The sequence below is a fragment of the Lissotriton vulgaris genome, chromosome 1_1, assembly GCF_964263255.1.
Source record: "Lissotriton vulgaris chromosome 1_1, aLisVul1.2, whole genome shotgun sequence".
Classification (NCBI taxonomy): Eukaryota; Metazoa; Chordata; class Amphibia; order Caudata; family Salamandridae; genus Lissotriton; species Lissotriton vulgaris.
In genome coordinates, this window is record NC_141685.1 from 1,806,016,313 (window position 1) to 1,806,026,263 (window position 9,951).

The window sequence follows — 9,951 nt, forward strand, 5'->3', positions numbered from 1 at the left end:
GTGAAGGAAATGGGTGGGGATTTCATTTTTTGTAAAAAAAACTGTTAGCAACCAATGAAAAGTGTTATTTTAAGGTCACATGACCCGACACGCTTACGCTACGCGCTCCGGAGCGCTTCCGGGTGTGCATACACGGCGCGAATGTAGGCGCTTCCGGGGCGCATACGTGGCGCGAACGTAGGCCCTTCGGGGGCGTATACGCGGCGCGAACGTAGGCGCTTCCGAGGGCGCTTACGTTGCGCGCCGAAGTGATGTCATCATACTTTTAAGCGAATGCATAATCATTTTCCTTATAAAAAAAACCTGATTTTATTTGTATGGTACGAAATGTTTTGCATTATTATTAACTTTTCATTCATATTTTATTTCACGAACGAAGGTAGCGCTGTGGGTGCGCTTTCCGGTGAGCTTACCGGTGAGCTTACCGGAAAGCTTACCGGAGAGCTTACCGGAGCGCGCACCCAGAGCGCAAAAGGAAAAAATTATATTTAAAAAAAACTCAAAAATTAATACTTACACAAAACAGCAAATTGTAAAAAAAAACATAGGTTAGAAACTCGATATAGAAAGGAATTAGCATTTAAAAAACCTATGAAAGTCACTGAAAAAACCATAGGTTTCACACCAGTTATAGTCAGGAATTAGCATTTAAAAAACCTATTAAATTCACTGAAAAAACCATAGGTTTCACACCAGTTATAGTTACCTGGAAATTTTACTAACATAAAACCATTGAAATTCCCACGTTATAGTTTGTTGGACTCACTATAACTTGCGCGCCTGCAATGCACTGCTGATGACGTCACATATTACATCACTCATGACATGGTCAGTGACATCACTCATGACATCACTGATGACACCATCCTTGTGACAGAGTGAGAGTCCTCCTTTCAGTGTAATGTAAGTCTTGAAACAGATATTCAAGAATAGAATTTAACATTTTCAAAAAAGTGGAGATACCCATACCAGTTACAACAAACAATTCAGTAATTCCACCATCTATATACACATCCACTCATTCACAAACAGTTCTATATAGTCATTCATACATATACTCACTCATTATATGTAGTGATACACCTATACATCCTGTTACACACTGACAGTCATCCAAAAGTTACTCACACACATATTCACACATGCAAAAAAACTAATGAACATTCATTTATTTGCATATACAGCTATACACACACTACCACTTTACTTCTAAGAATACTTACACATACTTACTCTCTTAAACAATCACTTATATAAACGCATACTAATTTAAACAGGAACTCTTATAATCTCTCACTCTCACATATACTCAGTTTTGTAAATCAATACTCACATATACTAGATTAAAACATATGTCGTTACTGAAAAAGACAATATTGAGACAGTCGTTTACTCAATAACATACACATATACACACTCATCCATCCATACAGTCCTGTACATATGCTGTCTTCAAAACACATACAAACAGTGAGTCAGTCACCAACCCATATAGCCACTTATACACAAAGTGAAACACTGATACATTCATTTCAATATATAAAAGTTACTTGCTAATATATGTATTCACTAAGATACACTTAATAAGGTAGTTAACCAATCAATTATTTTAAAAACAAACATCCATTAAAACACTTATTTAACCATTTATCCTTGCATCGTACTTTACAAATACATATAAAAAAAAAAATATTTGTCAGAAAGACAAACATTCACTGGATGGTGTCATCAGTGATGTCATGAGTGATGTCACTGACCATGTCATGAGTGATGTAATATGTGACGTCATCAGCAGTGCATTGCAGGTGCGCAAGTTATAGTGAGTCCAACTAACTATAACGTGGGAATTTCAATGGTTTTATGTCAGTAAAATTTCCAGCTAACTATAACTGGTGTGAAACCTATGGTTTTTTCAGGGAATATATATATATATATACATATATATAAATATATATATATATATATATATTCACTGAAAAACCATAGGTTATAGACCATATATAGTTAGGAATTAGCATTTACAAAACCTTGAAAATTCAATTAAAAAACCATAGGTTATAGACCATATATAGTTATGGATTAGCATTTACAAAACCTTATTTTACTCACACAAAACCATTGAAATTCGCATATATAGTTAGTTGCACTAACTATATATCGTGCACCCGCAATCCACTGCTGATGATGTCACATATTACATCATTCATGACATGGTCAGTGACATCACTGATGACATCACTGATGACAACTCAAATGACATCACTGATGACAACATCCAGTGACTGTATGTTTCTGTAAAGTTAAAATATGTCTTACATATTGAAGAATGAGTGGATGTATAAATGTCTGGATGAAGGATTTAGTAGGTGCATGACTGATTGTATGAGAGAGTGATTAAATGTGTCTCACTGAGTGCATGGGTTAGTGTCTTAATTTGTGCATCATTATATCTGTTGTTCTGTAAACTGCTGCATGTGTTGATCAGTAGCTATATGAGTAACTATATGGGTTATTGATTGGTTGCCCAAGTATTTGTATGGGAGAGTGAGTGTGTGTGTGGGGGTGGCTGGGAGGTGTGTGACTCTGTGCATAGATGTGTGAACAGTTGATTCACTAGATGTATGGGTTCATAACTGCATGTGGAAACAGCTGTATGGGTGGTTGACTGTGTGCATGAGTGTATTGGTGAGTGAATGGATATCTCAATGCTACATGTCAAAGTAAGTACATATGTAAAACACAGTACATGTGAGAGTTGACATATATAAATTACTGTGTTTAAGAGCTAGTGAATGTGTGAGTGGCTGCATGGATCATTGAAAACTTGTATCAGTGATTGTATAAGAGAGTAAATATGTGTTAGAATATGTTTCAATAAGTAAGGTGTGTATAACTGTATAGTTGAGGAAATGGAGGTGTGATTGATTCTTTGCATGACTGTCTAGGTGTATGAGTAACTCCATGGATGAGTGACAATCTGTGAGTGTCTGTTTTCACTGAGTGTATCTAAGGTTATATCTGAGTCTGTAGAGGTTCTTCGTATTAACACATGAATGATGTCATCTGTGATGTTGTCAGTGATGTCATTTGAGTTGTCATCAGTGATGTCATCAGTGATGTCACTTACCATGTCATGAATGATGTAATATGTGACATCATCAGCAGTGGATTGCGGGTGCGCGATATATAGGGGTCGATTACAATCGCGGACGGACTTGCGTCCGTCCGCGACCCCAGAGCAGGAGGGAACCTCCGCATTGCATGCGGAGTTCCCTCCTGTGCAATTAGGATGTGACCGCCACCCTGGCGGTCACATCTTCTATTTTTAACATTGGCGCGGGTGCAGCTTCAAGCTGCACCCGCGTCAATGTTAAAAAGGCACGCATTGCATTTGCATGCAGAAAGAGGCAGGCACCGCGCGGTGCCTGCCGCTTTCTGCATGCAAATGCAGGGGGGTACCATAGGTACCCCCCATGTGCACCCCCCACCCCCCCTTCACCTAGGGGGCCCGCAACGGGCCCCCGCAGTGAAGTTCCGTATGCTTTTCCGCGGCGGAAACCCGTTGCGGAAAAGCATACTTTACTGGCCATCCTAATATGGTGGACGGTGTCTGGAAGACACCGTCACCATATTAGAGCTTTTCCGCCGCGGTTGTAAGCCGACCGCGGCGGAAAAGCTGCGGACGGAAACCAGGACCCACCAGCCATCCTAATCTGGCGGTTGGTCTTTGGTCAGTCCGCTGCGGATTTTCCGCATCCTCGGGGCCGGCGGTGGCTTCCGCCGGCCCCGAGGATGCGGAAAATCCGCTATCATAATGACCCCCATAGTTAGTGCAACTAACTATATATGCGAATTTCAATGGTTTTGTGTGAATAAAATAAGGTTTTGTAAATGCTAATCCATAACTATATATGGTCTATAACCTATGGTTTTTTAATTGAATTTTCAAGGTTTTGTAAATGCTAATTCCTAACTATATATGGTCTATAACCTATGGTTTTTTCAGTGAATTTCAATGGTTTTTTAATAGCAAATATCAAAAGCTGTAAAATGTATTATTCTTTTAAATGAAAAATATATTTTATATGTTTTTAATAAAAAAAATGTATGCATCTGCCAAACCCTGACCTCTTAATAGTGCCCTGTGGTGGAAATGATTTGGGAACTATGACTGGGGTTGGTCTGGAAATGCTTTTAAAGAACACCTTTCATCAATTGATGACACTTTTTCCCCAAACTGCCTTAGTATATTCCAATATATGCCAAAGACAGAAATGGAAGTGGTCCAACCAATTTTTTCCACAATTTGAGAAAGCACGGAAACATGTGAATAAATCTGTTTCTGCTTACATGAGAGACTATGGAATGGGTTTAATATACAACAATAACTTGCGTTACAATATTCAAGACATCTACAGAAGAGATGGTGTGCACTCCTCCGATGAGGGGAATAGAATATTCGTCCTTTATTTAAAACTGTTCATTGGAACCTACTTGTAGGTACCTAAATTAGCCACAGAACCCAATAGCTCTTTTCAGAGCTACCCTACCTCTGATCATTCAAAACGTTTATCTTTTTCGAACTTTTTTTTTTTTCACCAAAGTACGCTCCCCGGTTCGCTTACCGGTGCGCGTACCGGGCGCTCCCCCCGCAAAATTTTTCAATTTTTATTTTTTTATTTTTGCATGTATCATCGTCCTAAGCCCCCCTCAGAAAACCTAGAGGGTCACAAAGTGTCTACCGTGCCCCCTTCTACCCATTCCGAACATTGTTTGTCCTCCATCTTGTGTCTCAATTCTACCGATACACAAAATGGAGGACTCCCGTAACGCTGCCGGTTCGCGTACCGGGGAGCGCACCGGTAAGCGCTCGATAAAAAAAGGTGGGAAAGTAATTTACAGAAAAACCACTGCAGACACTTTCTTCAAATATAGAATAGGCCCTACTACATAGCAGTCCCTACCATTTACCCAAATATGATGGAATTCCATTGAGAAAATTATGCTGTAAGCCTGACTAAATATCCTGAGGTAAATTACCTAACAAAAACACTTATGAAGTGTTAGAATTGACAACCAATTAAAATGCTACTTTCAATATCTTCTATTTCATGACATTTGATTGGTTATGTACCTGAATATATATAAGGAAAGAGAGAGAAACACAGCCATTTTGACTACTACTTCCTGAAGTACATATCAAGTGCATTTCAACTGAGAACTTAAACTTCTTTTTGAAAGGTAAGATGTTATTTTAAAAACTGAAGTATGTTCTGCACTTTAAGTTAATTAGGAAAACATTTTCTGATAGTTATATACTATCCCTCTGTAATAGTTATAGAATAAGATAGACTTCTCTGTTTTAGTTAAGGATGGAGTTAGGCTTGTCTTGTATAATTAAGAATTTACTTAGGCTTTATCACATACTTTTTTTATATTTCTACTTCCAGTCTGATACCATACACTGCCCAAAGATAAAATCACTGTTTAAAAAACCAAACTACCTGTCTGTATTTAAACCCAACAGTGCCCTATCTGTACTGATATATTTTTTTTAAATTCAATTTACAGCACAAAAATGGAAAGAGAGCAAAAAAATACCATCGAAATTGTTCTGGAAAGCAACAAAGATACAGAAATTGAACCCAATGACTCTAAATTCTTTGATGAATCACGGGACTTTGAACTTCTGCAATGTGTAGAATCAGTAGATTACCTGATTGAAAATGAGAACATTTCTGACAATCAATTTTTAGAAGTTCTTTTAAATTTTGAAAACGAATCAGAGAAATAAATTTATATTTAATAATTCAAAAATTATTCATTTTTATATGTATTTTTTAAACTAGTACCAAATTGATTATAATGTAAAATCAGACTTTAAATATACTGTGCAACTTTTTTGTGTTACATAGTAAGTATGCTCATAGTTACTTCCTTTCTCCCACTATATTATGTCCAATGTGTATTTAACATCTCTTTATCATCTCCTGCCTCCATGGTGTTTCTGCTTTCCTGACAGACTACGCTATGAATTCCATATACCACAATAACTTCTGAAACAACATGCAAGATATCTACAAAGGAAACGGTCTATTTGTATTTTTAGACTCTGCATTGGTACCTATATGTTGGTACTTAAATAAAAAAAAAAATACAACAAAAAGAACAATCAATATACATACATTATTTGAACATTCTTTCATCCTATTTTCCCTATATTTCGCTTCCTGGACCGCTTCCCGGTGCGCGTACCGAGCGTCCCCCCGCAAAAAAAACGATAATAAAAATTATTATTTTTTTCCCAGCGGGGCCCTTTTAATAGCCCCCTCATCAAACCTAGGGGGTCAGGGAGGATGTACTCTGCCCCATTATGCTCATTTCCCCCTTTGTTTTTGCCACATCTTGTGTCTCGATCCTACCGAGACACAAGATGGCGGCCGCTCCGGACTGTTTAGAATGTTCACAGTCACCGGGGAGCCAATCCGCTTCTCCTAGCGAAGGTCCGTTACGCGTCAGGTACGCAAACCGGGGCGCTAACCGGGACGCTGTCACAGATATATCTGTTTTTTAAAACGTTAATTTCTCAAAATCCACTGGAACACATATTTTAAGACATAGCAAAGGCACATCGGGCAAACCATATCTACAATTTTGCCAAGTTTCGTGTAAATCCATTCAGCCGTTCGAGCTAAAAGTAATTCCAACCGCCCTATGGAAAAATGAATGGGAAAAACGCGTTTTGGGACCCCCCTTTTTTCTTGGCCCCCCCTTGACAAAACCCCCCCAAATTTTCAAGGGCTGCTCAGAAACAAAATGTGCCATTTTCCTGAAAATTTCAGCCAATTCCGTCCACAAACGCCAAAGTTATTCGACATAGAATTTTCAAAAATCCCATAGGAAAAAAATCCTAACTATATATACCTACTGGCGACCGCCAGTAGGTAATATATATTATATATATATATATATATATATATATATATATATATATATATATATATATATTCACAGCGTTGTCTTCGATTCCAAACTTGGAAAAAACCACCACGGACTCCAACTGCATTAATAGTGATTTTATTTTTTCAAAAAGGCAAAACTCACTCGACGCGTTTCGAGACCATGTCTCTTGGTCACGAGTACCCTTATATATATATATATCAATCACAAACAACAAAAGATATGTCACAATGAGATGGAATATGTCAAATCGATGGACAGACTAGGCAAAAACACTGAAGTAATTGTTAAACCATCTGACAAGGGCAGCAACATTGTCCTTTGGCCTAAAAGTGATTATTTGAAAGAGGCTCATAGACACCTTTCAGAGGAAGTGTGCTACAAAAAGACAAATACCAAAGAATATGCCAATGCTACTGAGACACTAAGAAAACATCTACAACAATTTAAACGTGACGGTATGATCTCTAAAGAAAAATTTGATTTCTTATGGAATAACAATCCAACCATTCCCTCCATCTATTTTGTGCCAAAGACCCACAAAGATGTTAGCCCTATTCCAGGTCGACCAATCATATCAGCGATTGATAGTGTTGGAGAACACCTATCACAATACGTCGACTACTGCTTACAGGACTTGGTTAAAGATCTTCCAAGCTATGTTAAAGACACAGGTGATTTCTTAAAGAAAATTTGAAACATTGAGTGGGATGCCAGCATGAAATTAATAACTTTAGACATCGAATCTTTATACACATGTATTGATCATGATGTGGGGCTCCAGGTAACAAAGTATTTCCTTAATAATAAACCAGTGGAGTGCTGTGAGCACAACAACATTTAATGAAAAGTATTGAATGGTATCTAAACAACAATTACTTCATGTTTGGAACACAAATGTACAAACAAGAGAGGGGAGTGGCAATGGGATCCTGCTTCTCCCCCAGCTATGCCTGGTTGATAGTAGGCTGGTGGGAGGAGCAGGTTCTCAAAACTGCACACCTGGAGCAGTATAGCAATCATGTCAAATGTTGGCTATGATTTATTGATGATGTTTTTATTGTGTGGTGTGGTAATGAAGACAGTGCAAAAATGTTTATCAACAATCTCAATGACAATCAGGTTAATCTGAAATTCACCTCACATTTGAGCAGTCATGTGGTGGAGTTTCTAGATGTCAAAGTGTATGTAGAAGCAGGGAAAACAACACTACGCTTCACAGAAAAACAACAGCCGGCAACTCAATGCTACATGCGACGAGTGCCCACCCCCAACATCTAATTCAAAGCATATCTTCCGGTGAACTACTTAGAATTAATCGTATATGTAGCACCGTAGAACAACAAGAGATATGCACAAGGGCAGCACTTGAGAGATTTCACAAAAGAGGATACAAAACACCTACCCTCAGTCAAGCACTGACCAAAGTTAACGTGAGATCTAGGGAATCTCTTCTAGACCCTTCTGTTGTCGTCACAGAGCCTATAAATGAAAACAATACACCTAGGCTTGTTCTCGCGTTCAACAAACAACACCGCTAAATAAGATCCATCATTAACCGCAACTGGCCTATAATTTTGACTGATGCTGTCATAGCTCCTGAAATGCCTAAGATTCCAACTATCACATACCGTAGCGGAATCTCTATGAGACCCCAAATAGTGCATAGCAATCCAGAAAATGCCAAAAACACCAAAACTATGTGGCTTAAGCCCAGAGAAGGATTTCTCAAATGCACATCGTGTAGGGCCTGCAAATTTGGTACCTCGACAACCAAATACAAAACTCTGTTCAACCCGTACGAAATCAAAATCCATGGTTCATACAACTGTAAGACTGAGTACGCCGTGTACGTTCTGACATGTACCTGTGGCCTCCAATATGTGGGCAGTACAAAGCTACAGGTACATGTCAGAATTCTCCAGCATCTGAGAGCTATTGTTATCAACCACATGGTGTACCCAGTAGCCAGGCACTTTAAAGCAGTGCATGGCAATGACCTTAAATGTCTGCAATACTTTGTGATTACTGCAATCCCGAAATATTTGAGGGGTGGCAATAGGGAAAAGGCATTAAGAAAATTGGAGTCCAAGTTCATTCTTGAACTGGACAGTAAGCACCCCAGAGGGCTCAACAATACGGAGGATCTCCACAACTTTCTTTAAAAATAGGTCCCACATGAACTAAATCTCATTCAAGTAGAGTAATGAAAAGATTTAAACATTCATTCACTGCAATTTAATTGTCCCGATCTCCCATGAATCTGTTTTTAACAACACACTTCAATATACATATTGACTTTAATATGCATATTTTTTAATCTTCCACACATATGACTATATTATTTGCACATTTTGCACTAATTCCAGGTACTGCATTTATAGCACTTTATAGCTAATATCATTCGTAGCCCCCAGACCCTGTAGTAACTTCTTGCAGATTATGCTATGTTTTGCACATCCGCAATTGATACCCATGTGTGATCAATAAGATACAAGAATTCATTCCGTTATCATGTCTTGATGGTACACAAGTGAACTGAGTAATACAAATGTTTTAAATTATTGTTATTGTATATATGAAATTGCTATTTATTTAAATATTAGCATATTTATATATTTATGTATATTTATATAATTACTGATTTTAATGTCAAATCAGCTTAATGGTTCAGCTTGAGCCACGTGCAAATTTACTGACTCGCACTTAGTACCATGGTTTGCATTCAAGCATCTTAGGTTATTCATCTAACAGGTTGCCGGCACAGGTTAGAATTTATTCTGAATGTGGTTATGTGGGCACATCAATTACAATATATGGATTAGCTTTAAGAGTTTTTTCCATATCTAGGTACCATGTGGAGGGGGGGGGTGAAAGCTTCACGAGAAAAAAACACAGCATAAAAATAGAAAGCGGACTGCGTTTCTGCTAGTGAACAAGGATACTCCGGTATTCGAAACGCGTCTGACAGTGGTCATAATAAACTAAAGA